Below are 6,819 nucleotides of genomic sequence, written 5' to 3'. Positions count from 1 at the left end.
CTGACCAGGCCCGGCTGGCCCACCGCGCGCCCCTCCGGAGTGACCTGGCGGTCACCCCGAGTGCTAAGGGGGGTGGGGGCCAGGGCGCCGCAGGAGGAGAAAGGGGGCCTCTGTTTTGAAAAACAGACCCGGGCATGAGATGAGCCAGGGGCCCAGAGATGGGGCCCCTGCGGTGGGTGGACCTCTGGGGCGGGGCAGAGGGCCGGGCAGTGGGCTTTGCCTCTGGACTGAGGGCCTGGTCAAAGGCTCTGGGTGGAGGAGCTGCCGACTCCTAGGGAGTAGGACCTGTGGCTCTAGACCTGGGCGGATAAATAGGGCCTCTACCGTGGGGAGAGCTTCACGTTCCAACCCTGAGCTGGGCTTGCCAGTGAGGATGCGGACTGAGCCCTGAAGATGCCCGGCCAGGGCGCATGGGGCAGTGGTGGGGACAGTGGCTTGAGAATTGAGCTGCAAGATCGGGCTTCTGTGTAGCGAGGAGGGGCCTCTTCTCGGACCCAACGCAAGGACAGGACTGGGAGGCGTAGCTACTGCTCAAGATTGGGCCTCAGAGATAGGCCCTGTGTGCAGGGGACAGGGGCCTCAACTTTGGGCGAGAGGCCCAGCCCTGAGTTCTAGCAGGAGATTGGGCTCAAGGCCGGGCTTGCCCAGGTTCAGGTCCAACTTGCCTTCTCTATAAATAAAAAGAAGAGAAAAATAGAGAGGGAGAGAAAAAAACGTACCTTCTCGCTCCTTGACCGTCGTTTCCTGGGGATGGGCAGGGTGCCTCAGCATGGAGGTAGTGTCCCCAGCGCCGCACCTCAGTGGGTGCCTCCAGGATAGGGTAGCGGAACCGGCCCCGGTTGGGGTTGACTCCTCAGCCCGAGTCCCTAACGGGGCTCAGAAGGAGCAAGGAGGCTTCGCGGCTTCCGTTCCAAAACCGAAGCTGCTGGTTGGTCTCAGTGCCAAGGGGTGGTGGTGGGTGGGCTGAGGCAGGAAGTGGAGGCGGTGGTGCTGCTGGTTCGGCTTTGAGGTTAGGTCCTGAAGCCAGTGGACAGATGCCGTTGGGGGTTCCCCAGGACCCTGGCTTTTCTGGCCCAGGTGCTGCAGGACAGGGGACTGGGGGTCAGAGCTCCGTGGAGGGTAAGTGCCCCTGGGACTGGGTGGGCATCTGAAGCACCAGCGCAGACTGCCCTGCCCCCTGCTCCCGGGCCGGGGCTCCTGAGAAGAAGCTCCGAGAATTCCTCTTTCTCCCAACACCTGGCTGCCCCCACTGTGTCCATTGTTCCCGGAAAGCTGGAACGGCCCATGTGGGGACCGGACTCTGAAGGAACTGGGGGGAAAGGCCTTTATAACTGCAATGCTCCTGTCAGTACATGCTCCCCTCTGCCTTTTCCCTGGACCCCCAGGTCCCCCACCTGCTCTCGCTGCCCCCTTCAAGCTGCTGAGAGGCGGGTGCACCCAGAGCTAGGCAGAGTATTTCATTTCATTTGTTGGGCATTTTATTGAGGCGAGCCCAGATCTTTGCTTCCCTCAGTACCAGGGTCTGTCCTTGGTCCCTGGCCTCCCCTTGCTTTGTCTCCCCCACCCCCGGCTTTCCCCTTCCTCACACATGCGCAGCCTCAGTCAAGCACCCTGGCTCCCTATTGAAGCAGTGTTCTGACATCCTTGTAAAAACATTTAATCATCTTTCCTTTGGGGGACAGATGGCAAGAAATTGACGTCTGTCACAAGCGGAAAAAGAAATAAAAGGGGGGGAAAAAGAAAAGAAACAATGTACCTCTTCTCCCTTTGACAGCCATTTCCTTGGAACAAAAGCCTTTCCCTGTCTGGGAGGCTGTCACTCAGCAGGGGCTGAACTGGCATTCAGCAAGGTGGGGGCTGAGGCACCAGGATGGGCTTTGGGCACGTTAGGAGCAGGGATACCCTTGGTGGGCAAAGCACAGTCCCCTTCTCAGGGCGAGGTCCCCGGAAGCTGCAGACCTGGGACTTTTCTTCTTCCGAGAGAGGCTCCCCTAGTGCCTTGGGAAGATGCGGGGCTGTGCCCAGCACTCAGACCCTCTGCTAAGTTACCGAGGTCTGGGATCCCTGCTCACTTTCACTCTTCAAATGGAGCCTGAGACCATGGGGTCTCTGTGTCTGAATGGGGGTGGGTATCAGCAAGGTGGGGGCACTCCTGGACACTCCTCATCCCCTGGGACCCCTCCTGTGAATGCCTTGGGGAGATGTCAGGGGGAGCAGACCATTTAGGAACCAGGGAAGACTCCTGAAGGGGGTGATGTTGGGACCAAGTCTGTTTCTTTTCCTTGCAATCGACATGTCCCCTTTAATTCCTCCTAGAACAGGCTGCTCAAGGTTGCCCCAGTTCTGTCCACTACCGTTTTCTGTGGCTACAACAGACTGGCTCCCTTTTACTACTTCTCATACATAAATTTGTCCTGGGGTCAGCAGGGGCTGGGTCCAGACCATGTGCATTTAAGGGAAAACAAATTTGTATGGAAATGTATGCCATGCCAGGCTGTGAGCACGCTGGGCACTGGGACTTGGAAATGAGTCAGGTACTGCCCTGCCCTCAGAGAGTTTGAGCCCGTGCTGGAGACAAAGCATAAGCGATGATTGCATCTCCCTGTGATGTGTGTAGCCACAGGGAGCCCTGGGAGGGTGTCACAGGGAACTACCTTTTCTAGCTTTGCACGGAAACAGATTTGTAGCAATTCTGAAAGAGGTGGGAAAGGGTCAGAGGGCCTTGATGCATGACTAGGAGTTGGCCCCTAAGAAGAGGGAACAGCGTGTGCAAAATCAGGGAGATGTTCCAGTGCTTGGCAAACCTGAGAAGTTGTGTGCAGCTGGAGCGTGGGGCTTAACCGAACGTGTCTGATGACATTCCTGGGGGGACATGGTGGGAGTCGTACTATTACCCTTATTTTAGACAAGAAGTCAGGCTCAGAGAGGTCCAGCCACTCACCCTAAGTCACAGAGCTTGTTAGTGGTAGCGGAACTCAGGTCAGTGGAATTCCAGGGTCCAGTTTCCAGGAATTTAATGATGAATTCCAGACATCATTGAAGTAGAAGAGCTGTAGAACCCTGGGATGAGGTTTTGAAGACTTAAAACCAAACGGAAAGACTTGAAGGAAAAGGGCAATTTTCCATGAACTTTTGTTCCACCTGGCGCTCTAACTCTTCACATTTTACAATGTTCTGGAGCCCTACCTGGTTTGGCTCAGTGGATGGAGCATCGGCCTGCAGACTGAAGGGTCCTGGGTTCGATTCCAGTCAGGGGCACATGCCCGGGTGGTGGGCTCAATCCCTGGTAGGGGGCCTGCAGGAGGCAGCCAATCGATGATTCTCTCTCATCATTGATGTTTCTATCTCTCTCTCCCTCCCCCTTCCTCTCTGAATCAATAAAAATATTTTAAAATATAAAATGTACTGAACATGATGCATTTTAAAGCTCCAAATTAACAGTGTAATTCTAGAGCATCACAGAGCTCTCAAACTAGAGTAGATCTCATTTTCCCCAAATTCCCATTCCTCTCTCTTCAGGAGGTGGGAGGGAAGGAAATTATTGTCTCCTACAATTTCAGATCTCTTGTAATAGAAGTAGTGGTTGAGGCTGGAGTCAGATCTTGGCTTTCCCTTTCTGTGCCTCTGTTTCCTCATCTGTAGAATAAACTTCTTTCATGGGGCTGTGAGGATTTGATGAGTTAATGTACAGCAAGTCCTCCCTTAACTTCATCTCTAGTTTCTTGGAAAGTGCAACTTTAAGTGACATGATGTATAACAAAACCATTTTACATAGGCTAATTGATATAAGCAAGAGTTAAATTCCTACAGGATATTTCTGGCCACAAAAACATCACACTGTCCTATATAATAAAAGCCTAATATTCGAATTGTCCCCTCAACCGGGAGTTTGACCAGGAGTTTGGTCAGGGGGTGGGGCCAGCCAGCCAACCATGGGAAGGGAGGCCCAGGCTGGCGGCGGTGGCAGGCAGCAGGGGGGAAGGGAGGCCCCAGCCGGCAGCCGCTAGGGACCCTACCCATGCACAAATTTCGTGCACTGGGCCTCTAGTTTCTAAATAAAGACCCCAAATGCTTCTAATATTAAACATCAAAGTCAATGTGAGCTATACATACATTTGAGAAAGAGTAAAAAAAGTAAGATGATTATTTTCCGACTCCCTTATTCTAGTTCAGGATCACAGGTGGCCACAGCCTCTCCAGGCAGCTCATGGTGCAAGGTGGACAGGATGTTCTCCCATCACAGGTCACATATCTCTCCCTCCCTCCCTCTCTCTCTCTCTCTCTCTCTCTCTCATAATTTAGACGTGTCAATTCACCTCACGTGCACACCTTTAGAATGTGGGAGGAAGCTAGAGTATCCAGAAAACCCCCACACAGACAAGGAGAGAACATGCAAACCCCAGACGGGCCTCAGCTGGGAATCCATTCTTTTCTCATCACTGTTATAATGAATCGATGCTGAAGGAAAGGACATCATTTGGGGAGCTGCTGTATAGGGTCCAGGGCATAAGTAGGCTCTTAGCACATGGTTAGTCACTGTTATTAATTACAAGAGGACCTGCAGTGCAAGGTCAGAGCTAGAGACCTAGAGGAAAAGTAGATGAGCATCCAGGGCAGTAATAGGAGAAGAGACTGGGGACCCAGCCTAGGGATCCCTCTAGGCTCAGGAGCCACTGTGGAGAGTGAGAAGCTGGAGGAGGACGGGGAGATGTGCTGCCATGGAAACTGGAGGAGGAGGGCGTTCCCAGAGGGAGGGAGTGATGGATAATGTCAAGTGTCATATAAGAGAGGTTGGGGGTGGGGAGGGCAGGAGAGTGATGAGAGTAAACCAGAGTCCTCAAGTTCAGTCTCCTACCTGGCCTGCAATCCAATCTCAGCTCTGAAGCTAATTGGCTGTGTGACCTAGGCAAGGGATTTGCCCTCTCTGGGCTTCTGTGTCTTCCTAGATCTAAGTCCAAGGAATGGGTCAGGCTCTAATATGATGCTTAGTCTCATAAGAATCCTGATTTTTCTGCTTATTGGCCACTTGCTAGCAGTGTGATTGCAGGCAAGTCGCTTTACTTCCAAGATTCCCCTCTGAGGGCTAGAAATGATGCTAGTGAGGTGCTTACCAAAGTGCCCGGCACAGAGCAGACCCCAAAGACAGGGTTATTCTGTAAGCATGATGCGGCTGCCAGAGGCAGCTAAGGACGTTTGCTTGGCTTGGAATTTGAAATGCTTCTCAAGGTGGAGAGGGGCCACCAGCGTCCTGAGAGGACTTGGAGGAGCAACAGCCCAGGCTGGGCACCTGCTAGGCTCCCACCAAAGACCAGCCCTGTCTGTCTGCAGCAGCAGCTCCCAAGCCCGGGCCCTGCCCTGACTGCCTTCCCTGCCTGGAACTGCTGCGGATCCACGTGGAACAGCTCCAGAGGCTGTAAAGCCCCCGGAGTGATGCCCCTGGGCCGAGGCCCCAGCATTCACACACAGAACACAGACACACACCTTTCTCTCATCAGTAACTTACTCATTATTGTTTATTCTTTTCTTTCATTTCTGGGCACTGAGCACATAGTGCTGGGAGCTCGGGGACAGCGATGGGAGGGAGTCAGGACCTGGTCCCTCCACTCGGAGCTCGCAGATGCTGGGAGACAGGAGACTAGGACAGCTGGCTGTGTGCTTCTGGTGGCCCGCAGTTTGGGAATTCTGAAAGGGGCTGGGGAGGCCCGTGGAGATGGACATCCTGATGGAGTAGAGGGCGAGGCGGGGGGTTGCCCAGGTTCTAGCTCTGTCATCTCCACTGGCCATGAGCCCGACCAGGGGCCCAGCTCTTCCCAGAGTGCAGAGCGCTTTCACAGCCATCTCAGCGCGAATGAAGCCCATGTAATTAATAACAATAGGTCACACACAGCACGTGGTCCTCATCATTGCTCTGAGCACTTTACCTGCGGTAATTTACTCAATTTTCACAGCTTGACCATGAGGTAGGCATTGTTATTATTACCCCAATTTTACAGATGAGGAAACAGACCTAGAGCGGGAAATGACTTGTCCAAGGCCACATGGCATTTCGATAGCTGGGCCAGCGAGGATGCCCTCTTGGGTCTGTCAAGTCCCCTTCCTCTGCTTCCCTCCTCCTGCGTGCCGAGAGGAAACTGTGATTACGCAGAAGACGCTAGGGAGACCTTGGGTCCAGCTCACGGGCGTGAACTGAGCCTTCCTGTGCCAGGTCCTGTGCCTCTTCCCCTTGGCAGCAGAGCCACATGCCAGCTGCCCAAGAAACCGCTGTGGCCTTGGCAGGTCCCCCATCCATTGCTCCCTGCCTTGGAAGACCTCTGGTTCTGGAATTTTCCCACTGCCTGGCATGACTTTGCTGTATGACTGTGGGCAAGTCACTTCATTCAATCATGGATGACAATGCTTACCTGGTAAGAAGTTGTGAAGATTTAGAAAGAGGCTGTGAAAGAAGGACTTCATCTGTTTTGGTCAAGAGGGGGTTCCCAGCAAATGGCACTGCATATGGTAGCTATTCTACTCCGTGCTGCATAGTAAGTGCTCATCAAATGGAGCTTTTTAATATTATGTTGTATTAAAGTCACACATGCTCTGACCTGTCTCTTAATGCTGTAGGCCTTCCTCTTTTAACCATTCTCCTCGAGTTTCAGATGGTGGAGCAGAATGCATTGGAGAGGAAATTTTCAAGAGGCTATCTTCTCCTCCAGTTCCTTACTCAGACCTGTCCCCTTTTGTCCTCACCAGGACTGCTCTCCCAGGGACCCCAGAGGTGGGCACAGCCTGAGAGGGAAGAAAGGTCCCTGGGTGGCACTGGCCTAGACCTCTTGG

Source organism: Myotis brandtii, unplaced genomic scaffold (genome assembly GCF_000412655.1).
Source record: "Myotis brandtii unplaced genomic scaffold, ASM41265v1 scaffold456, whole genome shotgun sequence".
In the NCBI taxonomy this organism is placed as follows: domain Eukaryota; kingdom Metazoa; phylum Chordata; class Mammalia; order Chiroptera; family Vespertilionidae; genus Myotis; species Myotis brandtii.
Note: the sequence above shows the minus strand (reverse complement) of the source record.